The sequence below is a fragment of the Delphinapterus leucas genome, chromosome 6, assembly GCF_059928025.1.
Source record: "Delphinapterus leucas isolate spDelLeu-1000000601 "Yukka" chromosome 6, BTC_Dleu_Yukka2, whole genome shotgun sequence".
NCBI lineage: Eukaryota > Metazoa > Chordata > Mammalia > Artiodactyla > Monodontidae > Delphinapterus > Delphinapterus leucas.
In genome coordinates, this window is record NC_143134.1 from 10,751,463 (window position 1) to 10,775,743 (window position 24,281).

Below are 24,281 nucleotides of genomic sequence, written 5' to 3' on the forward strand. Positions count from 1 at the left end.
TAGAATCTGAAAAAAAATAATACAAAGGAACTTGTTTATAAAACAGAAGTAGACTCACAGAAATAGAAAACAAACTTATGGTTACCAAAGGGGAAAGGGGGAGAGGGATAAATTAGGAGCATGGGATTAACAGATACAAACAACTATACATAAAATAGGCGAGCAGCAAAGATAGCACAGGGAACTATATTCAATATCTTGTAATAACCTATAACGGAAAATAATCTGAAAAAAGTATATAACTGAATCACTTTGCTCCACACCTGAAACTAACACAATATTGTAAATCAACTCTACCTCAATAAAAAAATACGATTTTACAAACAAATTTTAAAGAACATTTTATAAAAGCAGCTATCCATCTTTGTAAAAAACAGCTTTACTGAGATCTAGTTCATGTACCATAAACGTCACCCATTTAAAGTGTGTAATCCAGTGGTTTTTAGTGCGCTCACAGTATGGCATATTAGTATTCACAGTATATATCACAGTATATTCACACTGGGCAACTATCACACAGTCTGATTTTAGAGCATTTTATTAACTCTCAAACTAGCGGTCACTCCTGATTTCTCCCCCTGTCCCCCCCTCCCACCCTTGACAACCACGGATCTACTTTCTGCCTCTACAGATTTTCATATTCTGGACATTACATGAAAATGAAAGCATACAATATGTGGTCTGTCACTGGCTTCCTTCATTTATCAGAATGATTTAAAGGTTTATTATGTTGTAGCATGTACCAGTTATTTAATATTTTTTTGTTGCTGAATAGTATTGCATGGAGTAGGTGCATCATATTTTATTTATCCATTCACCAGTTGATGAACACGTGGGTAGTTTTCACTTTTTAGCTATTACGAACGGTGCTGTTGTGAACATTAGGAGTAACTTTTTTGTGTGGCCGAATGTTTTAATTTCTCTTGGGTTTCTATGCAGGAGTGGAATTCTGCGTCTACGGAAGCTCTATGTTTAACAGGCGGAGAAACTGTCAAACTATTTTCCAAAGTGGCCGTGCCATTTTACAAATCTGCCCGCAATGTATGAAGGCTCCAGTTTCTCCTAATCCTTGTGTATGCTTGTTACTTTTTGTCCTTTTGGTGGTAGCCATTCTAGTGGATGTGAGGTAGCATCTCACTGTGGTTTTCGTTGGCGTTTCCCTTATGATTAGTGAGGTTGAGCACTTTTTTTCACCTGCTTATTGACCATTTGGAAGAGGATCTATTCAGATCCTTTACCCATTTTTAAATCGGGTTGTTTGTCTTTTTGTTATTGACTTGTAAGTATTCTTTATATTTTCTGAACATAAATCCCTGATCAGATACCTGTTTTGCAAATATTTTCTGCCATTCTGTGGGCTGTCTTTTCACTTTCTTGATGGTATTGTTTGCAGCACAAAAGTTTTTGATTTTGATTAAGTCTGATTTATCTATTTTTCTCTTGTGACTTGTGCTTTGCCCGAGAAACCAAGAAACCATTGTCTAAGTCCAGGTCACAAAGATTTGCTCCTATGTTTTCTTCCAAGAGTTTTATAGATCTGGCTCTTACATTGTTACCTAGGGTCCATTTTGAGTTAATTTTTGTGTCTGATGAGAGGTAGGAATCCATTTTCAATCCTTTACATGCGCATGTCCAGTTGTCTCACTACAGTTTGTTGCAAAGGGTGCTCTTTCCCCATTGAACTGTTTCAGCACCCTTGTCAAAATTCAACTGACACGATTGTTTTTTAATTTTTGTATATTACCTTGAAATTCTTTTTTTATATTTAAACTGTTTCAGTAATTATGCATATATATTTTGCATTATGGTTTTTAATTTAACACAACATAAACATTTTCCAGAATTCTCTAGAGGATTTCAACGTTTACACTCCTTCATGTTGAGGTATGGTATTTTACCAAACCATTTCAATATATTTGGACACTTCCTTTGCCACAATAACTTGGAAAGAAAATAAATGGAATTTTTCCTGAGTTTGGAATAAAGATTTTGTATATCAGCACCTTTTGACTTAAACATACAGGGAATAATAAATATTTTCTTTCACCAAGGGAATTGCAGAAATGGAGGAATTTCTGAAGAACCTGGCAAAAGAAAGAATGACATGTAAAAACCTGCCAAATCCAGAGAGCATGAAGCAAACATTCAACAATACCAGTCAGGTAAGGACTCTTTCTCTTCCTCTCCTCAAAATAACTGGAAGGTGCCGATGCCAAAGTCAGTAGGCTAAGGTAAAAATTGGTGGGAAACCCATTTTGATTGCTACATAGAATTAGAAAATCCTGTTTAAAATAGAAGCATGATTGGAGTTTTAATTGGTAGGATGGTACTTAAGGTTGATCCCAAAGTCAGGAGAATTCCTAAGTTTTCATTCCAGGGAAATGAGAGGAGAGGAAATTATATGAATTCACTTTAACCAGGTTGAGACTTACACAGTTAACATTTCCTTTTGTCTCAAGGGATGGGAAGGGAAAGCATCATATGAAATTATAGAGAAGTAATAGGATCTAAACTTAAACAAGTAAAACTATCAGGATTTTCTGGCCTTTTGTGTCGAGCAAGTTACCTGGACCAATCTTTAGCAAAAATAAAATGAGAACTAATCAATTAGGCAGTGGAGCATCTACAGGTTATTCAGGAAACAACTTCATCTGTAAGTCCTTTGGGAGCAAAACCATTTTACCATGGCTATGAACTAATAAGGTAATGAGGTACCAAAGGGAAAGATGGGCAGAGAACAAGGCTGAGCAGAACATACAAGGAATTTGCATGGAGGGCCGGAAAGAAAGCAGGCAGGATGGAAAGTCAAGAAAATGAAGTAAGACCAAAGGTCATTTGCATTGAAAATGCTGAGTTCTGATTTTTTTTTTTGCGGTACGCGGGCCTCTCATTGTTGTGGCCTCTCCCGTCGCGGAGCACAGGCTCCGGACGCGCAGGCTCAGCGGCCATGGCTCACGGGCCCAGCCGCTCCGCGGCATGTGGGATCTTCCCGGACCGGAGCATGAACCCACATCCCTTGCATCGGCAGGCGGACTCTCAACCACTGCGCCACCAGGGAAGCCCCCTGAGTTCTGATTTTTTAAAATGTTTTTCTTTTGGCAAGTTTTTGTGTTTTTTTTGTTTTTAAATGATAAGGAGTTGTTAAGAGCTTCATTGGTAAGCAACACAAAGGGCAGAAACTGTATAGGAGCACAAAAGTTTTATCTTAGAATTACGTTTCAGTGTATAATTTTATAGACTGTCCAGAAGTTCTGAGTGATGTGCGACCTTCTTAAGTCTCTTTAAACGTGTGTTATGTTTATCTCTTGCTCTAAAACAAGTTATCCCTGAATTCCATGATTTAGAACCACTATTTCATTTTTTTAAAGTTTATTTATGGCTGTGTTGGGTCTTCCTTGCTGCGTGCAGGCTTTCTCTAGTTGTGGAGAGCAGGGGCTACTCTTCGTTGCCACGGCATGTGGGATCTTCCCAGACCAGGGCTCGAACCCACGTCCCCTGCATTGGCAGGCGGATTCTTAACCACCGCGCCACCAGGGAAGTCCCAAGAACCACTATTTCATTTTGTCCTTGATTTTGTGGGTCAGGAATTCTGGAAGGGCCAGGCTGGGTGATTCATCTCTGATCAGTATGGCAGCAGCTGGGGCTGTAGGGTACACTCAAAGATGGTTTCTCCATTCATGTCTGGGGTCTTGGGGCTTCCTGGCCTCTCTCTCTATACAGCATCTCATCCTCTCAGGCCTTCTGCATGTGGCCTGAGCATATCATGGACAGTGGTCTCAGGGCTCCAGAACCCCCATGCACAAGCTGCTTGTCTAGGCTGAGCTGGGAGCTAGAGGCCCATTGTCCTTAGTGTCCCGGTGGTGAAAGCAGCCCTCGTTCAGTTTAGATTCAAGGGGAGGGGAGCTAGGACCCACTTCCCCATGGATAGAGTATCAAAGGCTTTGCAGCTTTCTTTAATCCTCCACACTGTGGTTCTTAGTTGTTTTAGTTTCTGGGGTCTTCTGAGAATCCGATGAAGGTTATAGAAAATGTACTCTCACCTCATTTTATATGCAGTTTTGGTGGAATCACTTATCCTGAAGACTTGAGTGTCTACAATAAAGCTGCTTGATGAATGGAGCTGGGGAAATAGTGTGACAGTCATTCCCTTGATGTCAGAGCCACTGGTCTGCTCACTGAATCCACATCTCCTTAGCCTCCCCTACCCTTAACCTTCTCTGTCCCCTAGAGGTCTGCCTTTGGAAGGATCTTGGTTGTAGTTCAGAGGTTATAATTTCACAAGGTTCATTTCTCTCAGGGTAGCAATAAACCTGTGAAGTATGACTGGGTCAGTATTTCTCCAAATGAGTTCTTCTGTCCATAATTTATACCCAGCAGCAGATTCTGTGTGACCGGAAAGACAGGAAGGAAATAATCTCCTGGGACAGTATTTTAATAGCCAGATGTCATTGCCACTAATGAACTTTTAGGCTGGACACAAGGATAACCTTGACAACTAACTTCCTACTCCTGCCTGAACTGTCCACCTGGATTTTGTTTTTTATCAGCCATCGTCAATACAAAGGTTGTTTCTCAATTTCGTTCTGTAAACATACAACCGCTGTGTCCCACAGGAACTGAAAGTAGGTGTCCCCAGCTTGGAACTTTTTTCGGAAACAATAAAAAGCTCCTTCAGCTTTGTCTTTTTTTTTTTTACATCTTTATTGGAGTATAATTGCTTTACAATGGTGTGTTAGTTTCTGCTGTATAACAAAGTGAATCAGTTATACATATACATATATCCGCATATCTCTTCCCCCTTGTGTCTCCCTCCCTCCCACCCTCCCTATCCCACCCTCTAGGTGGTCACAAAGCACCGAACTGATCTCCCTGTGCTATGTGGCTGCTTCCCACTAGCTATCTATTTTACATTTGGTAGTGTATATATGTCCATGCCACGCTCTCACTTTGTCCCAGCTTACCCTTCCCCCTCCCCGTGTCCTCAAGTCCATTCTCTAGTAGGTCTGTGTCTTTATTCCTGTCTTATTCCTGGCTGCCATCTTCTCTGTATCACACAACATCTTTCTTATTCTGCTTTTGTGAAAGTCAATACCCACAGAATCCTAGGTGGTAGAGTTGGACTTGATCTCAAGTCACTAGTGAAATCAATCTTCCTTTCTATAAAAGGAGGAAGCAGCAGACACAGAAATTAAGTGATTGCCCAGGGCACACTCTGCTTAGTGACAAAGCTGGGATCTGAACCCAGGTCTTTGCACTAAGTCGATCTTGAATATTAAGTCAGAGTATTTGACATGAGTGTTCCAGGTGCTATAGACTGAATGCTTGTGTTTCCCTAATTTTCCTGTGTTGAAACCTAACCCACAGTGTGCTGCTAATTAGGAGGTGGGGCCTTGGGAAGGTGATGTCACCCTTATAATAGAGACCCCAGCCAGCTCTCGCCCCTCCGCCCAGAGAGAAGATGGGCGTCTACAAACCAGGAAGTGGGTTCTCGCCAGACACTGAATCTGCCTGTGCCTTGATCCTGGACTTCCAGCCTCCAGAACAGTGAGGAGTAAATTTCTGTTGTTTAAGCGCCCCCATCTGTGGTAGATTGTTATAGCAGCCCAAGCAGACTAAGACGCTAGGTATTTTTTCTTTACGGTTTTATTGAGATAATTTTATATACCATAAAATACACCCATTTAAAGGGTACGGTTATGTGCTTTTTAACATATTCAGAGTGCGATCATCACCACACTTTAGAACATTAGCTACAGAAAGGAAATCTGTCCCCATTAGCAGTTGCTACCCAATCACCCCCAGCTGGACCCAGCCGCCCCCCTAAGCAACAGCCAATCCACTTTCTGTCTTCATGAATGTGCCTGTCCTGGGTAAGTGGGATCACTATAATACGTGGTCCTTTGTGACTGACTTCTATCACGTGGGATAATGGTTCAAGGTTGGTCCATGTTGTAACAGGTGTCTGTACTTCATAATTTTTTATTGCTGAATAATATTCTATTGTCTGGCCATCCCACATTTGTTTATCTGTTCATTAGCTGATGGCACTTAGGGGTTCCCAGTTTTGGGGTATTTTGAATGATGTGACTGTGAACATTGTGGTCAAGTTTTGCATGCATGTGTATTTTTATGTCTCATGGGTATATACCTAGCAGTGGAATTGTTGGGTCGTTTGGTAACTCTATGTTTAATTTTTTGAGGAACTGCCAAACTGTTTGCCACTAGCTTGTTTTTATGTTTTTAATTTATTTTCTTCTGAGTTTTTAAAAATTGAAGTTTAGCTGACTTACAACGTTGTGTTAGTTTCAGGTGTACAGCAAAGTGATTCAGTTATACATACATATATATCTATTCTTTCAAATTTTTTTCCCTTATAGGTTATTAGAAAATATTGAGTAGAGTTCTCAGTGCCATACAGCAGGTCCTTGTTGGTTATCTATTTTATATACAGTACTGTGTATATGTTGATCCTAAACTCCTAATATATCCCTCCCCCCAACTAGTTTTTTATAACAACATCAAAATGTTATATTAACAACTACCATGATCCAGGGCAACTTTTAGTCAATTAAAAATACATGTATAACTATGTATGCCCAAGTCTGTATATATTAATACACAGTTAAATTGTGGAAAGGAACAAGACATTTCTCATAGATAAAAATTAGACTATGTAAAACAAAAACCTTTCTTTTCACATCACGAATAATTTGCACGGGCTACATTTAAACCAGCTAACAGAGAAGAGGCTTCCGATCCACAGTTAGACAGAGGTGGCCAAGTTAATGTTGTCAGAGGGGTCCTGCATTGGGCATTTGTAGACATAGACAATGGCAACACGGTTTTGATAAAGCTGTTAGGATATTAAAGAAAAGAAAATAAGAGAATCAGCAAGAGAGAAGAAGGGCGCCAATGAAGGGCAGTGTTGGTTTTCACACTGAGGGTCTCTGAGCAGCAGCTCGGTAGGACTTGGCATCAGGAAGGCACCACTGTGTTCCTTTTTATGGCTGAGTCAGTAGGCAGCATGGGTCTGGAGCAGCCCTTGTAGACCTAGGTGTGAGCAAACCAGATGAAGCTGTTCGATTTCCCATTTGCATTTCTAGTAAGGCATTTTGCCAGCCTTTTCCCCTAACCTTTCACCATGTGTAATGGCAGGAATACCAAGACCCCTGTCCTGTTCCAGGCTCCACACGATCCCTGGGACCTCGCTCTGTAACTTGGGCCCCGCCTTCACCTGTAGAATAGGAGTAATTACCCCCCTACCCACTTCTAGGATCAGGTTTCCGGAAGGACGATGAGAGAGTAGGTGGCCCAGTACTCTGAGCTGTCAAGCTCTAAGGGAAAGGCATTAACACAGGCCAGTAGAACCGTGTTCTCGTGGTAGATGGTCTAAGGGATACTTAACATGCTCAGAGAACTGATAGACAGTTTTGTTTGCACACCTACCTGTGATTGATGGCCAGTGCTATGTAAAGCACTTATAAACACATTTCCAAGCTAATAGGCACAAATAAAAAGATAAAATTGGGAAGAACTGACAAATTTCCTTAGTACATCAAACTCGAGAAAGATTTCCTTGGCATATATTAGAAAAAGCATAGAGCACAGAAATTACAGAAAAACTGCACTCACAGTTTGCATGGTTTCAGACTGCAGACTGGTTAGTTCTTTTCTTTCATCTCCCACACACACTTGAAGTTCACCACATGCCTAACTCTGCCTCTGGGGGCTCTCCTTGTAGTTTTGTTTACAAAAGCAGACCTGAAGGCATCTGAGGCAGCCCGATTGTGTGATTATTTTACTATATTTTATTTTTTATTGAAGTAGAGTCGATTTACAATGTTGTGTTAGTTTCAGGCGTACAGCCAAGTGATTCAGTCATATACATATATATATGCTTTTTTAGACTCTTTTCCCTTATAGGTTATTACAAAATATTGAGTATAGTTCCCTGTACTATACAGTAGGTCCTTGTTGATTATCTATTTTATATATAGTAGTGTGTATGTGTTAAACCCAAACTCCCAGTTTATCCCTTTTCCTCACCTTTCCGCTTTGGTAACCATAAGTTTGTTTTCTATTGGGTCTATTGGGTCTATTTCTGTTTTGTATATAAGTTCATTTGTATCATTTTTTTAGATTCTACATATGAGTGATATCATATGGTATTTGTGTTTCTCGGTCTGGCTTACTTCACTTAGTATGATCATCTCTAGGTCCATCCATGTTGCTGCATATGGCATTATTTCATTCTTTTTAATGGCTGAGTAATATTCCATTGTACATACGTGCCACATCTTTATCCATTCATCTGTCGATGGGTTCCTTCCATGTCTTGGCTATTGTAAACAGTGCTGCAATGAACATTGGGGTGCATGTATCTTTTCAAAGTATGGTTTTCTCTGGATACTTGCCCAGGAGTGGGATTGCTGGATCATATGGTAGCTCTATTTTTAGTTTTTTGAGGAACCTCCCTGCTGTTCTCCATAGTGGCTGCACCAATTTACTTTCCCACCAACAGGGCAGGAGGGTTCCCTTTTCTCCACACCCTCTTCAGCATTTATTATTTGTAGACTTTTGATGATTATTATTTTAAATAAGATATATGTAATTCATTTCCTCTGCTAACCTCTTGTGGCCCAATACCAAAATGAACTGTTTTCTTAAAACAGCTTTTACAAGTTTCATTTATAAAAAGGGAATTTGAGATAGCTACCATGAAACAGTGTCAAGGAGCAAATTCAAAGCAGTGCCGTGCATACAGCCCCACAGTGCCATTTCTTTTTTGCTTCTACTCACTTATCAATATCATTACAGTTTCATTATCATTTGGCATTAAAAGTCTTCTTAAAAATTTACCCTAAAAACATCACATTAAAAACTTAGAAAGATGGCTATATACTTTTCCTTGATGGAAGACTGCAGACAGAACATAAGGCCAATAATCGGAAATTTTAGTATGAATAGAGTGACAGAAAAAAATAATTAGCATCTTATTGAGAACACTACATTCTACTCCTGCCTAATTTTATGAATAGCAGCCACTGTGCCAATTAATATCCAAGCATCCATATCTTATGATGACACAGAGTTTGGTTTTTGTTGTTTTTTTTCCCACCACCCAAGAAAAAAAGACAAGGAGTTCAGCAAGGGGCTATTTCTGGAGAAAAATGACTTGCATTATGAACATCTTCAATCATTTGTCTCGATTCATATAACATCCTCTTTCCTCCCTCCAAGTTCTCATTATTCAAAAATCATTTACCACTAAATTACAGAAAAACAGTTTCTCCTACAGCAGAAATTAAGTGAAGCTGGGCATGAGTCTATAAACAGTTATGAGGCTCTCAAATCATCAGAAAGATGCCACCTGAGACATATGACCTGTCCTGGTCTCCAGACGCCCGGTGCGCATTGATGGGGAGCCTAGAAGGGTAATATTTTCTCTTCTCTGGAACTGGAGGTCCCTGCCATCTCAACTAAGAGAGAGTTTTTCTTTGGAAGAACGAAAACACATTAGTGTTTGGAGGACGTACTGATGATACACACAGGCATCTTTTCCCAAGAAGCAGTCTGAAGCTCTAATCATATTTTGGAAAACATAGCCTCACTTCACTGGTGCTCTGGCCACAGGGACCGGCCGTTGTTATCCTCGTGATGTGGCTGTATCAGGATGGCATTGGTTGGGAGTGAGGCTTTGGGGCCAGCTGGGCCTCGGTACAGAGTTGCCTCCCTACGAGCAGGGTGACTTGGGCAGATCATTGGATTTCTTGAAGCCTCAGTCTCTTCATTTATGAACTATAAGGATAGGATAGAACTACTAGGGGTTTTTTTGCGGTACACGGGCCTCTCACTGTTGTGGCCTCTCCTGTTGCGGAGCACAGGCTCCGGACGCGCAGGCTCAGCGGCCATGGCTCACGGGCCCAGCCGCTCAGCGGCATGTGGGATCTTCCCGGACCGGGGCACGAACCCGTGTCCCCTGCATCGGCAGGCGGACTCTCAACCACTGCGCCACCAGGGAAGCCCTAGGGTTTTCTTTCAAAGATTTAAAAAGTATGGATACAGTACCTAGCACATGTTACGTGGCAGACACTGCAGGGTTTCCTTACCCTTTCCTTGACAAAGGAACCCGGCAGCCATCTGAGTGTCGGTGTGGCCGGGCCAGGGGCCCAGGCCTGATGGTTTCAGTGCCATCGTGGCAACCTCACTGTCCATCACCCTGCTTGACTGATTTGGGAGCATGAAGTCCGGGTTGGTCAGTGGTACGTAAGGGGCAGCCTTCTGGGGCTCCCAGGAGAGACTGTCCACCCTGAAAGGACAGAGTGGGGAGAGGAAATGTTCTCTCCGGTGTAGGAATTTGTTACGTGCTGACCGTCTGGGGCAGAGCTGAGGTGCAGAACCAAGACTGAGGATGCGAGCTCTGGAGGGGACCCCTCCACCGCCTGTCATCGTGGACCAACCACGGCTGCCTCGTCCAGTCTCTGTGAATGAACAGTGAGTAGCCTGTGTTTGAGCCACTCTGGGTCAGATTTTCTATTACTGTAGTGCGAAGTATCCAACTCAAGGAGCAGACTGTTACTTATATGTATGAATCAGCAGATTTGAAAGGGGGTAAATTGATATTTAATAAACTGTTTTCATTGAAAAGTAATAGAAAAGAATTCCCAGCTTAATTCCAACTAATTCTTAATTCTATCATTCTTTTTTTTAAATTGAGAAACCTTAAAAAATTTAAAATAATTTTTCTTTCAGGGCAGGTCTAATAATAAAATTTAGCTGATGGTAATCAGTTATATTTTATTTAAAAACAAAGTAGGAAGCCATATAATCATACATTGGAAGGGAATTTGGTAATTACTTTCGGGTCTAGAGTTTAGATCATTTTCCTGCCTGTAATTTTAGAGGGCACATTAAAACCATCTCAAGGGATAGGATTGGGGTTTTAGAATTTAGAAAAAATTCTAAAAGTTTTTTAGAAAACTATAAAATAGCAAAATTTCTAGATAATTCTAGGTTAGGTTCATGTATACATTAAGTGGTAGGGTTAATAATTATGGACATAGGAGGAGAGATTCATCCTGGATCACCCATGGAAAGAACCGATGTTTTATTTTCACAATTCACAGGAAGGAAGGTATTTCTTGTTCCCCCTTTAATTACAGAAGTTCGGATTCACCACACAGAGAAGCCTAATTTCTGCGGTACTTTCATTTCTCTACTGGAGATCTGTCCCTTTCCTGTGTTCTGGGTATACCGGACAGACCACAAAGCTGAGAGCAATATAAAATTTCTGAACCTACTGATCCTAGAAATCCAAAATCTTTCTGGATTTTATTAGACCCTGTGGTGTCGACTGGGGATGTGAATCTTCTTTTACCTTTGTCCTGAACGCAGCAGACAGAGGCCTTCTGTCATGTTCTGTAAAAAAATTGGTGAGAAATGGAACACAGTTCAGGAAGTTTTATATATATATATATATATATATATATACACACACACACACGTGTATATATAATTTATATATAATTATATGTAAATTAGTAATAAGATATATATAATTCATATATAATTATATATGTTAGGTCATCAGACATTTATATATTTTATATATAATTATATATAGATTAGGTAATCATATATATATATATATATACATTCTTTTTTTAAGAACCAGCAACCCTAATGGTAGGATATATTGTACAACATGGGAAGCATAGCCAATATTTTATATAATAACTATAAATGGAGTATAACCTTTAAAATTGTGAATCACTGTGTTGTACACTTGTAACTTACATAATATTGTCCAGCAACTATAATTCAGTTAAAAAGTCCTCTCCAGTGCCTTCCCGTCTCACTGAGACTCCCATCCCTCCAACCATGCCCTGTCACCTGCCCTGGCAGCTCTCCTACTACTACTTTCCCAAACTTACTCTCCTCCAACCATCCTGGTTCACTTGTTACACCTTCTCTCCAAAGCCTAGAACAGGGACTGGCACACAGGGGGTGCTCAATAAATTTTGGGTAAATAAATGGTAACCCAGGTATGTTCTGAGCTCAGACTGTCTTCTGAAACCCAAAGAAAAATTGGCTTCAACCCTCCACTTTGTGTTTAGCTCCTAACATCTCAGGTGAGTTCTGGGACACTTACATTTCTTTTTAGTTTCCACTGGCCCTGAATCGCTGTTTCCTCTGAATTCTCCACTTCCATTCCGCGTCTGCTTTCCCCATGTGCTGTCCTTTCTTGGCATTCTACTGCCCTGGGGGGCACCGTTCACATCCTTTGCTCCCCAGGGTCCTGTGTGTAGCTGTCTTTGTTACAGATTTGGAATAGTGGAGCAGGTGACAACACCTAAAATGAAATTACAGGGCAACCCCTAAATTTAAATTTTAGGTGTCTGCTTTCTTAAAAGTAATTCATTTCTGCACTGGGAACTTAGGATGGTTTCATCTACTCGAGCCCCAGCCCCCCACCCCCACCCCCCATTTCCCTGGTCCTACTGTTTTCTCTTTGCCAAGGTGGCACATTCTATTTTCGGACATCGGATTTTCAGTACCTTCTTTCAATTTTGAGTCAAAATCCATCTCATACAATTTTACCCATTTGTGGATAAAATTAGTTTTCCTAATCTGTGATTTCCATTTAGAACAAATAGCATCCCTTTTCCAGTGTCACTCTCGAGATCTAGGGCTTTATGAAAGTGCACAAATCTGGATGTACTTGACGAAACGTAGTTTTCTTAAAGAGAAAAACATTCCTCCATGGGAAGTTGTATTTATTTTGGAAAAAGTGTATTGATTAGGCTTCAAATATAAGCTCTTGGCCACCTTACTAAGTTTCTGATACACACCACTTTTTAAAAACACTTCCATAATTGATCTCTTGATATAGTAAAAACTTTGAATAGTTTATAATAGTCCAAGATGTATTTTGTGAAATATAAAAATGTTTCATATGATATTTGAATTTACGCTTTACTGCTAAAACTTAGCAAAGGTACAAATAAACTATATGAAATACCATATTATGTTGGGAGAAACTTTTGTGAGCCTAAATGTACAGTTTATTCAGAGCCTACGCAAGACTGGCCTCCCCTTTTAGGACCAGCTATTCACTGATGTGCCTTTTGTAGAGAAACGTAGGGAAGAGGATGCAGGGAGCTTCCCTCTCGTTCTGGGCATTGAGCAGTGCTGAGGATAAATGGCTATAGTGGTAACCGGCTCTTGGCTACAGATGCCTCAGACCTTGGAGGAATGAGAGAGTAATGAATGGCGATTTCACAGCAGCTCACCCGGGGCTTCCTCTCCCAGGGATTAGGTGTGCCAGGATGAGCCTGGTTACATAAAATTGCAGATGGTGTTTTTAGCCTCCCTTGTGTGGCAGTCATATATTTTTTTTTAACTAAAAAAACTCTTAGAGTTAGGAAGTGTGCCAAAGAGAACATTATGAAACAAATGCTACCCAAAACATTTGAAACCAACCTGTTAGTCAACCGAAGAGAAATAGTTTCCTATTTTCTAAGCAAGTGACATTTCCTAATGTTCTCCCACTATGAATGGGCTGTAATGTTACCTTCTGTTGGACTCTAGCCTTATAGAGGTCTGTACTTCTGAGAAAACCAGTGAGTTACCCGTCCCTCCCCCCTCCAAAAGAAAAAAAAGAAAACCTGTGAGAGTGAAGACCTCGGTCCTCCAAAGAAGCACCAAACCAAGAATCTCTCGTGGTCCAGGACCATGTTACAGATAGATTAAATACCTGGTATCGGAAGCATGCCTTTTCCTTATTAACTTTTGCCAGCTCTGCACTTGGATTTGTCCCCTTCAGATGTTAAGGCACTTGCGCATTCAGATCTGTCAGTCTTAAAATGTGCCAGCATCTGACCACATCATGACCTGCTTTTGCTTCAAGGATGAGTTTCCCACAAGTCCCTGCTCCTCTGGCTTCCCAGAGAGTTCAGACCTGTGTAGTGTGGGATGTGGTGGTAACCCAAGAGCATTGCTGTACACAGACCGGTGAGATGGAGCTTTGGATGCTTGGCATCTAGATGGATTTTGGAAAGCAGGATGTAGTCCAGCGTAGCATGACGTGTGTGCATGCATGACGTGTGTGCATGCATGACGTGTGTGCATGCACGCAGTGCAGTGGAGTCTACGTGTTAAGCTGCATCAGATTGTAGGGTCTTGGATGCCACTCAAAGGAGCATGGCAAAACTTCTCCGTTAAGGCTCTCTGGCAGGGTAGTGAGACAGTACCATATCTTCACGTGGTTTAGGAAGACATCTCTTGTGTCAGGCAGAAGACTTAAGGGGCAGGGAGGAGATGGGAAGAGGCTCTGAGCGTTTCCATTAGTTGGACGCCATGATCACGGGAACTTAAACTAGGGAAAGGGCAGTGAGATGGAAGAGAAGATGAACTGAAGAGCTATTTCTGATAAAACAGGCAGGGCTTGGCACGTGATGGAGCTAAGAGAGAAAATGTGAGGAGCTGGAGGAAGCCGGGTGTCCTAGTCTGTGGGACCAGGGGCGATGGCTCTGCTTGGTGAGCTGCGCGGTGCTGGAGGGCGTGGGCTTTGTTAGTGGGGTGGTGGAGGCGAGGATGCATTGAGCTGGAAGGACTAGCGAGTCACTTTCCTGTCAATTAATGTCGACTTAGCCTGTAGGATTTGGGGTGTGGCCAGGGATGAAAGGCAGAGGAGCCCGTAATCTCCTCACCAGGAAATGTTTTCTCCAACGCTTGCAAACGATTTCTCCTCGGAAGGCGGGTCCGCGTTTCGCTCACGGGCGTGCCCCCCTACCCCCACCCCCCGCATCGTGATTGGCGTGGGCATCGCATCAAACACGTGTTGAGTGAAGTGTTCTGTCATTTTACCATCCCCCCCCCGTCCTTATTTCTTCATCTTGGTTCTCTACCAATTACTTCAAAGAAAAGAAACACAAACTTTAAATTTTTCATTAGTATCTTCCCTCCTTAATTTGGCAGATAAATTTGCATGCTGGAGGGAGGGGAGATTGGATCACATTTCTAACACAAAGGTAATGAATTCCAGATCTCCAATTTTCAGGGTTTCTAAAGCTAGCCTTTGTTTTTCTTCATACTATGATTAACCAGGTCTGCAAAGGCTCAGAGCTTATCACAGGTCCTTCAACTAAAAGTAGTTTTATTGTTTTGTTGAATGCCATAGCAACAGACCGAAAAAAAGAGAAGTGTTCAGTTACAAAATATAGGAAAAAGAGTGTTTTTCAACAAAACATGTAGCCCTTCTGATATAGAGAACATTGTTAAGATAGTAAAGATGAGGTTACAAATAGAAGCAGTTCTTTGTTGGTAGCATAGTTAAAGAAACATTTTTGGATTTAAAATTTTCTTTTCGTAATTAAAATGATTGTTGGAAAAGTGTGGCTCCATCATGGTATTTAGTCTAATCCTTCTGTAGCCCACGTTGACCTTCTGAAGGTTTGCAGAGGTGATGAGAAGGGTGTAGGGAAGTTCTGAGAACTTTCCTTGCTTCTCGATTCCCTTTTGTTATCCGTATATTACCTTTTTGTGTGTTTAGAAATTCCCCAATGACTTTTCTTTTTCCGAGAAGGAATTTTTACCTCTAAAATTAGCTTTTAAGAGATTTGACTGAAAAAAATACCTTTGGAAATGGCATCTGATATGATACTGAAAAATTATGATAGTAATTGACAGTAATCACCAACCACTTGTAAATTCCTTGAAGAATAGAGCTGAGTCTTTGTGTGTGTGTGTGTATGTGTCTGCATGTGGTACAGAGTTTTTTGCCCAACAGAGGATACGTATGTAATACACGCACCGAACGCGATGAGAAAATGTGTGGTCATTGAACAGTGATTATATACAGCATATTTTCAGAGACAGATTACGTTAAGCTGGTGTCAGGAAATCTTTCTATTCCTTAATATAGCTCTTGAACCCGTGACTTTCAAACCTGTTCAGAAGGATAGGACACCATTGGTAAAGCGCGTATCCTACCTTTTCATTCTGAGACTGAAGTGGTGGACCCAAGCGGGCAGACGAGGTGCAGAGAGCATCAACTGATGGTTCCTTGTTGTCTCTAGCGGGTGAATCAAACATTCAGAAGACTCACACTGTCTTCTCTTTCTGCATCTTCTTTTCTATTCCAAGCCATCATTGCATGTGCAGTAGGGAGCAGGGGCAGTCTCCCTTGTTGACCATAAGCCTCACTCAGTGCTTTTTTTTTGAATACTGGTGACAGCTGTCGCATTCTGGGGCTCTGACCCCCTTAGAATATGTCCCCATGTGACCAAGAAGAAGGGGTGCATCCCAGCTCTCTGGCTGCATATCCAGTGAGGCCCGGGGCCCTGCGTTCCACACGCTTCAGATCCCTGGGAGCTGTGTCCCCGTGTCTTTCTCATTCTTCAGCACCTCACCCCATGGCCACCTCGGAGAAAAGCAGGAAGCCTTCCAGCCTGTGTCTAATCGTGCCCTGCCTCCCTCCAGCTGATGATCAGTTTGTGATCTAAGAAGGAGGATTGATGTCCTGGTCCCAGCACAGATGCTGCTTTCACTGTGGTCAGTTCTAGAGCTGTGTCTCCATGGGAACAGACCTCAGACTTCGACTGTTTTCTGAGGCCCCATCTGGGGAGTTTTTCTTTCTTCTCCAGGCCTTAGGGTCAGCACCAAGATTACCTACTGGACCTTTTAAAAGGGAAATGTCTTCTTTTGAAAAGAGTGAACTCTGTTCCCCATCTCATTTCCCCCCTTCCCTTTATTCTGGGACTTGCTTCCCTGCTGCATCCCTGGCCCTGCTGTGTACTGGGCCCGCCTGCACCCTCTGCCTAGCTCAGGCATCACAAGGCCAGCGTGCCCTCCAGCACGGACTGCTCGCTTGTTTCTGATGGAAACAGATTCCTTTCAGGTGCCTAACCCCTGAGTTGTGTGTCAGTCACCCAGCTGAAGCGCACTCCCCACGGGTCCCTAAGGAGGGAGAGCCTCGGGGTCATCCTGGTAAGCTTGTGAGCCCAGAGCTGGCAGGGTTCCTCCTGCACCCCCATCTAAGCCTCCACTTCTAAGAGCTGGTGTGGCGCTGTCCTGTCGCCCTGCAGATGGGAAAGGGCAGGGACAGATGAACCCAGGAGTGGTCCAGCAGGTGTTAGAGCATCTCTGCTGGTCCCCCAGCACCTGCCACACAGGGACCAGCTCCCAGCAGGAGAAGTCAGCCGACAGGGTGCAGAAGAGCCAGGGCCCGGAAGATGACTCAACCCAGAACTTCCTCCTTATTTTCCCTGCATTCCAAGCTAGTCCACCTCCTTTCCCAGTGCCCTAGTGGTGTCCTTGCAGCCCTTTCCACCTTGACTGCCGTTTAGAGTTTCTCTTCCTCCTTGCAGGTGGAGGAGATGGACAGGGAAAGGAAAATGAAAGCCCCGCCCGCTCCCAGGAGTTGTTCATGCCGTCAGGAGGGCGTCTGTCCATGCTCCACATCTTGACAGCCTGGCCACCTTTGTCCCTGCAGTCCCCTGACCTCAGCTGATGGGACCTCAGGCCTCTCCCCAGGCTCTTGGTTCCTGGGGTGGAGGGTATGCATTTCAGCTGAGGTGCCCCTGGACCTGCCTGCTCCATTCTGGCCTCAGATGTGGTCCTGCTGGAAGCCAGGTGGGAACACTGCGTCTCCATGGGCAGGAGACCGGCCAGGGCCAAAGCTTCGTTTTCGCTCCCGTAGCCTGATGTCTCTGCGGTAATTCACAGCACAGCTAACTTATTCTTGCCTCTGACCTTTCACTCAAACTGCTGCTCTTGTCGGGAGTCCCTTCCCTTAGGACTTTCAAATCCAACTCTTCTTTAAAGGCTTTTGTCGTCTTAACTCCAAAGAACTTACTTCTCTTCTGCAAGTTTAGAGATTTACTTCATACTTGTGTTCGTTGAGACACATGGTGTCCTTACACTAATTCCACCTGACCCTTTTTTTTTTTTTCTCACACTGGTCCAAGTTATTTTGAGTTATTTGCAGGCTCCTAATTAATACACCTGTCCAACACTTCCCATCTGTCCTCCCTGTAATCTCAACGTCCCTGGGGGCCCAGCTACTTCTTAGGGATCTGGTTAAAATCAATCAAAGTGTCCTTCCCAGTCAGTGACGGTCCAGAGCTCTCCTTACAACTACTGCATGGCTGGGGTCTCTTCCTCACTCTCCAGGCAAATGCGCCTTTGTTTCTTTTGCCCCTTCCTGAGTCTAGAGCAACAGTTCGCAAACTAGACCCTGACCCGCAGGCTGGCCTCGTGCTGGGAATGGTGTTACGCTTTTATGTGGTTGAAAAGTGTTAAAAGCAGAAGAATATTTTGTGAAACGTGAAAAGCATACGAAATTAAAACATTGGTGTCCAAAGTAAAGTTTTATTAGAACAGTCGTGGGCCACACCCCTCATTCATATGCTGGGCGGCTTGATGCACAAGGGCAGGGTAGAGTAGCTTCGACACAGGTGGCATGACCCACAGAGCCTGAAAGATTTGCTCTTTGGCCCTTTTGGAAGGACTTTCGCTGGTCTCTGGTCTAGAGGCAGAGACCAGCCTCTCAGTGTTCAGTTCCCTCCTGCCCAGGCTTGAATAATTGCAGCCATCACTGAAATGACTCGTGCAGAGGTCACACTGCAGTCCTGCTTTTCACACAGGCTGGTTCTTTCTCTTCCTCTCTCTACCTGACCCTCTCCCTGTCTGCAGAACCCAGCAGATTTCTCTCTCATCTACCACAGCTCAGCTTCACCCAAAACTCAGGGCAACCCCAATGAGGAGATGTGGCTCTAGCTGTTAAGAGAATTGCACTTCCCATTTTACTCTACATTTTTAAAATGACCTTTAAGCAAAAAGCAGTGTTTCATTGGTGCTATATCAGCTGCTTTACTCTAATTTTTAAGGTTTATTAAATTATTTGCAAAACAGTATATCCTATAACTAGAACCCCAAATGAAATCTGTATATTAAGGTTTCAGAGATCCACGGAGCACAGCATGCGGTGGGACATGGGGGCATCTATTTTTTTTTTAATAAATTTATTTTATTTAATTATTTTTGGCTGTGTTGGGTCTTCGTTGCTGGGCACGGGCTTTCTCTAGTTGCGGCGAGTGGGGGCTACTCTCTGTTGCGGTGCACAGGCTTCTCATTGCAGTGGCTCCTCTTGTTGCGGAGCATGGGCTCTAGGGCGTGCGGGCTCCATAGTTGTGGCACACGGGCTCAGTAGTTGTGGCTCGCGGGCTCTAGAGCGCAGGCTCAGTAGTTGTGGCGCACAGGCTTAGTTACTCCGCGGCATGTGGGATCTTCCCGGACCAGGGCTCGAACCCGTGTCCCCTGCATCGGCAGGCGGATTCTTAACCACCGCGCCACCGGGGAAGCCCGGGACATCTATTTTTGTATCAGAGTAAGACACAGGATCATTCTAAATTTTAAGTAGTTGTGCCAATGGCTTTTTAAGGATAAAAAGATGACAGTTCATTAAAATCCTGATGTATCTTCATAATAGCAATGATAGAATTCATGAATATTCGTTGCCATTGTTGAAATAAAGACTTCTTCACCGATACCCAAGAAAAGTGTACACAAACCTGGCCTGAAAGGTCATATAATGAATGTCCATTCATGTTTACTAAATGATTACCCTCTGTTTTTTGTGGGGTTTTTTGTTTTGTTTTTTGCGGTACGTGGGCCTCTCACTGCTGTGGCCTCTCCCGTTGCGGAGCACAGGCTCCGGACGTGCAGGCTCAGCGGCCATGGCTCACGGGCCCAGCCGCTCCACGGCATGTGGGATCTTCCCGGACCGGGGCACGAACCCGTGTCCCCTGCACCAGCAGGTGGACTCTCAGCCACTGCGCCACCAGGGAAGCCCCCCTCTGTTTTATAAACTGTAAAAATCATGATTCTCAGATCATTATATCAGAGGAACCAGAATGTTTCTGAAAAAACCAAAACAAAAAGATGAGGTGATTGAGGCCCCGAGAGGTAATTCATCACTTAAGGTCCCATGAGAGGTGAGTAGTGGTTGTCATTCACCTGAGACCAGGACTCAGGTTTGCTGACCCCCATTGTACAACACCACCTCACCAAATTTCTTTTAACTTTTCTCCTAGTAATGAATAATAAAAGCAAGTAAACAAATACATAAACAATCTCTCAGTTGCACATATTTAACCTGGTGGAGCAAAATTATCCAAAATAATAATCTCGATATGGTGCTAGAGCGCTGTAAGTGTAGCAAGTTATTCAGGAGAGATTCACCACTGAAAGGAACGGCTTGCGATGGCAGTGGTGCTCCAGGGATGCAGACAGACAGGCAAAGGGTCCCTTCCGAGCTTCTTTTGTTAAATAGCAGAGACCCAAAGGCAGTCAGCTGCACTGGACTGCAAAAACAATAATTATTTTATCTCCTAGACTATTCCACTTTTCCCATTGTCCCACCTCAACACTAATTTAAGATAACTTGATGGCATTTAAGTAGGAGAAAAGAATTTGTATGTAAATGAGGGAAAGGACAAAAATTGGCTCTTAAAGTCCATTGGATTCAAGAAAGCTTCAAGTTTGGTTAGGAAACTGCAACTCTGCAAAAGTGTTTAAGAATATCTGGAGAATTTTTTTTTCTATTAAATTATTTTATTTTGAGACTTATAATATGATTTTTATTCTAGAGTAAAACGCTTTCTGCAGCAGGTTTGTGATAAAAAAGCAACAAGGTAAAAAGTAGCCGAAACCTTTGCCTGCCTGAGCTATAGCATTACAACCATTTATATCGGGAATAGAAACATTTCTGCTAATCTGTTCTTTTAAAAAAAAAAAAAAACCTGACTTTTTGACATGGTGTGTATGTATATGATGTGTGTGTATATAAGTCCATATATGATAATAAAAATATTATTATTATAAAAGAGAAAACTATGATCTAGTTCACATAAATAAGCTATTTTAGAGCTTTAAAATCATGTAAACAAATTACATGGTTAAAATACTTCATGTTAATGGTTATTATTTGAAGGTAGTCACCGCTAATCTCTAAGAGGATGTGAGGTACCTTGCAGATGTAAACGCATTGTAGAGTCAGGTATTTACGAAAGAATACAACAGAGGCTGTGGGCTCCAGGTTGAAGAAATAAGAGCTATTTCCCTGCCATCATGTCAGGCTCTGGGAAGCCCACGGACCCCAGTCTCTTTTCGTAGGTGGGAACAAGAGAGCAGCACAGCAGAAGGGACTGAGCTGTAGCTCGAACTGATCAGTTACAAACACTTGATACTGTACTTTCACATTTTGTTTTAGGTTTTTAAACATCTAAGGATATCACATAAATTGATCAGTACTTCTCTGGCAAAGAGAGAGAGGGAGAGTGTGGTGTGAGTGCCAGGAAATGACCATTGCATACATTTTCCAACATCGCGTGGCAAGTTGAGAGACATTTCATAAGATTAAAAAGAAATAGAAGTTAATTCTGGCAACTGCTTTCTGTAGTGCTGCCCTTGCCAGTCGGCTTTGACCTCGATTTAAGGACAAATTGTCTAGGGAAAAAAAGACTTCTGAATTTGTCCACTGGAGCTTTGACGTTGATATCTCAGCAGGATGTAAGATGCATATGCTCTTTGAAATCATTGTGCTTTATTCAATACATTGTGCCAGTTTTGTATAAATTCTAGACTTTTTTGACTTCTTAGATCTTGTGTATATTCTCATGTTCCATTGAGTTCTTATGATTCCGGTGTTGCCCTATTCTCTAGAAGGTGACTGTGAATCTCAAGAGTAATGATTAGGTAAACTATATTTTTAACACAATTGAAGAGCACGACACATTATTTTTTGTTGTGGAGGGTGTTACTGATATGTCTGCAATATCAGAAAGGGTGGTAGGAAAAAGAAGAGGGGTTCTTAACTTGCGTGCGTGCGTGTGTGTGTTTTATGGACACTGTAAGAGGCACAACAGTGGCCCCCCACAGATACCCATGTCCTAATCCCTGGGACCTGAGAAAAATGTTACCTTACGTGGCAAAGGGGACTCTGCAGCTTCAGTTAACATTACCCTGGGTTATCTGGGTGAGCCCGGTAGGATCACAAGTTTCCTTGTAAGTGAGAGACGGGGGCTGGATGGTGAGAGAAGATAGAATGATGGAAGCAGATACTGGAGTGATGTGGTCGCTGATGTGAGCCGAGAAACGTGGTCATCTCCAGAGCTGGAAACAGATTCTCCCCTGCAGGAAGGGGCAGCGCCCTGCTGACACCTTGATTTTAGCTTCATGATACCCATTTTTTGGGCTTCTGATCTCCCGATCTGTAAAATAATAAGCCTGTGTTGTTGTAAGCCTCTAAATTTGTGGTAATTTTAACAGCAGCAGTAGGGAACTAACACAGACACCTCTGAGCAATCTGGTGAAACCTATGAATCTCTTTATGGGTTTTTGATAGAGTGATGTGCGTGCCTCTGTATTCATGTGTTAATTGACAGGACAGACCACTTAAAATAGAGACAAGTTAAAATTCAGTCATCTTTTCCATGTTTATCAGTGCGAAAGCTCACTGCTTATGGACTGTGAACTATTCACGTTTCACAAGTTGTACTGTCCTACAGAGGATTAAGAATGGAAATTTGAACTGTCCAGATGTGTGAAACTTTTAAGTTTTCATCCTCTTCTGACTTTGGTCAGCAAACTATTGTAGATGTGGAACACTGGAGAACAAAGCCATTTTCTGAGCATCAATTTGCATGTATGTGATTTCACTATTAACTGCATAACTGTGGGATGGGGGGTGATCCAATAGCTGGCGAGCAGGAGAATTGGATGCAGTCTGGAAGTGGGTTTAATAACTACCAAGAGTTCAAATTAGGCACGGGCATAAATAATATTTGAGATATGTGTGACAACTGTAGCGTGATGTGAACATGCCTGTGCTATTTGTGACAAAGTGACACAGACACCACTAACACTTCTTTTCTACATTGACAATTGAATGCGATACTAAATTCACCGGAAGGCATTTAAAATGATAAAGAGGCGTTTCTTTCCAGTCCAAGTTCGTGGACTCTCTTCCCAGGTTACGGACCACCAGAGCAGAAGCAGAACAGTGAGCGGTTTTATAGATTGTAGCTAGTTGTCTTCCTCGTTTTCACTCTGATTTTTAGGGGAAGGACTGTCTTCTTTATGGAGATAAATGACATTAAAATACACAAAACAAATGGAGCACAGACGGGTCGGTCAGTCCGCTGATGTCCTGCGGCCCTGCGGGTGGAACTTTGAGTGGATGTGGTTAAGGCGTCCGAGTTCTCTTCCTCTTTATTTGCCTTCTTTTTCTTCCTTAATCACAGTGCTTCTTTCCTTGGGGAGGCAGGTAATTCTTTGTTTATTCTTTGATAACGAGAAAATTATGTTCCATGTCGTAAGAAAGAAGTCAGCTGGGAGACAGAGTATGGAGGTTAGGCAGGAGGTTAGATCAGATCATTTGCGCGTTGATATCTGTTAATATGTCACGTGGAAAATGATATTCAGGTGCCTATATTGTCATTTCCTCAGGGGAAGTCATAGAATCTATTTTAGCATGAATATCCCGATGCCTCAAACCAATGCAACATCTGTTACTTAAAGAAATCTGCTGCAGTCAGGGATTGGGTTACGTGGTCCAGTAGAGCTTCTACAACTTTAGTGGTTCAGCCTGCCACGGAGAGTACTCTGGGTGCTCTCCAAACACCCACATGGGTGCCCACTGATTTACAGAGCGCAGTGCCCAGGCTCCAAAATTCAGAGAAACAAAATGGACTCGTTTCCCACAACCCTTTGTAGATTTAACGTTGCTCATTTTTCATTAAAAAAAAACCCCTCTTCTCCGTATAAAAATAGTGCTTTTATTTAACTCGCTGTCATGAAGACAAATTGAGCCAGTTGACAGGGTAGTAAAGCAGACCGCTGTTCAAACGTAGTCCGTAAAAAGTCCAGCTACGTTGGCATTTTGCAGGGTTTGCACGAAAGCAAGAGAAATGACAACTTGCTGAAGCGCAAACCAGGCAAAACAGACATCCAAGTTCGAGAGGATGTTGAATCTGGAAGCAAGGTCTGAGCTTTTTCAAGATGACAAGTAAAATTGCCCCTGGATTCTGCTGTGACTGCAGTGGAGTTGGTCCTATTACTCAGCCACGTGGGCCCGAGGTGAGTCTGATGGGGTTTTAGGAAGGCCCCCAGGTGCACTAGGTCACAGTTAGACGCTGCTGGTTACAGTGAAAGTCGCTGGTCATAGCACAGACTTCGGATTAATTTTTAGCGTAAGAAACGCATCAGAAATAGCTAAC

The 24,281-nt window shown here is 42.7% G+C and overlaps 1 protein-coding gene across 6 annotated transcripts in view; it reads left to right on the forward strand.

Moving 5' to 3' along the window:
- LOC111185348 (uncharacterized) overlaps positions 1–24,281 on the forward strand; it is a 315,714-nt gene that overhangs the window by 152,016 nt on the left and 139,417 nt on the right. For 5 of the 6 annotated variants that reach the window (XR_016393461.1, XM_089912700.1, XM_089912701.1 and 2 more), the window contains one exon: positions 2,052–2,162. The gene's annotated coding sequence lies outside the window, so the exon portion shown is untranslated. Of the gene's footprint in view, positions 1–2,051; positions 2,163–24,281 lie in introns of those variants that run through there. The other variant, XM_089912703.1, reaches the window with a different exon arrangement.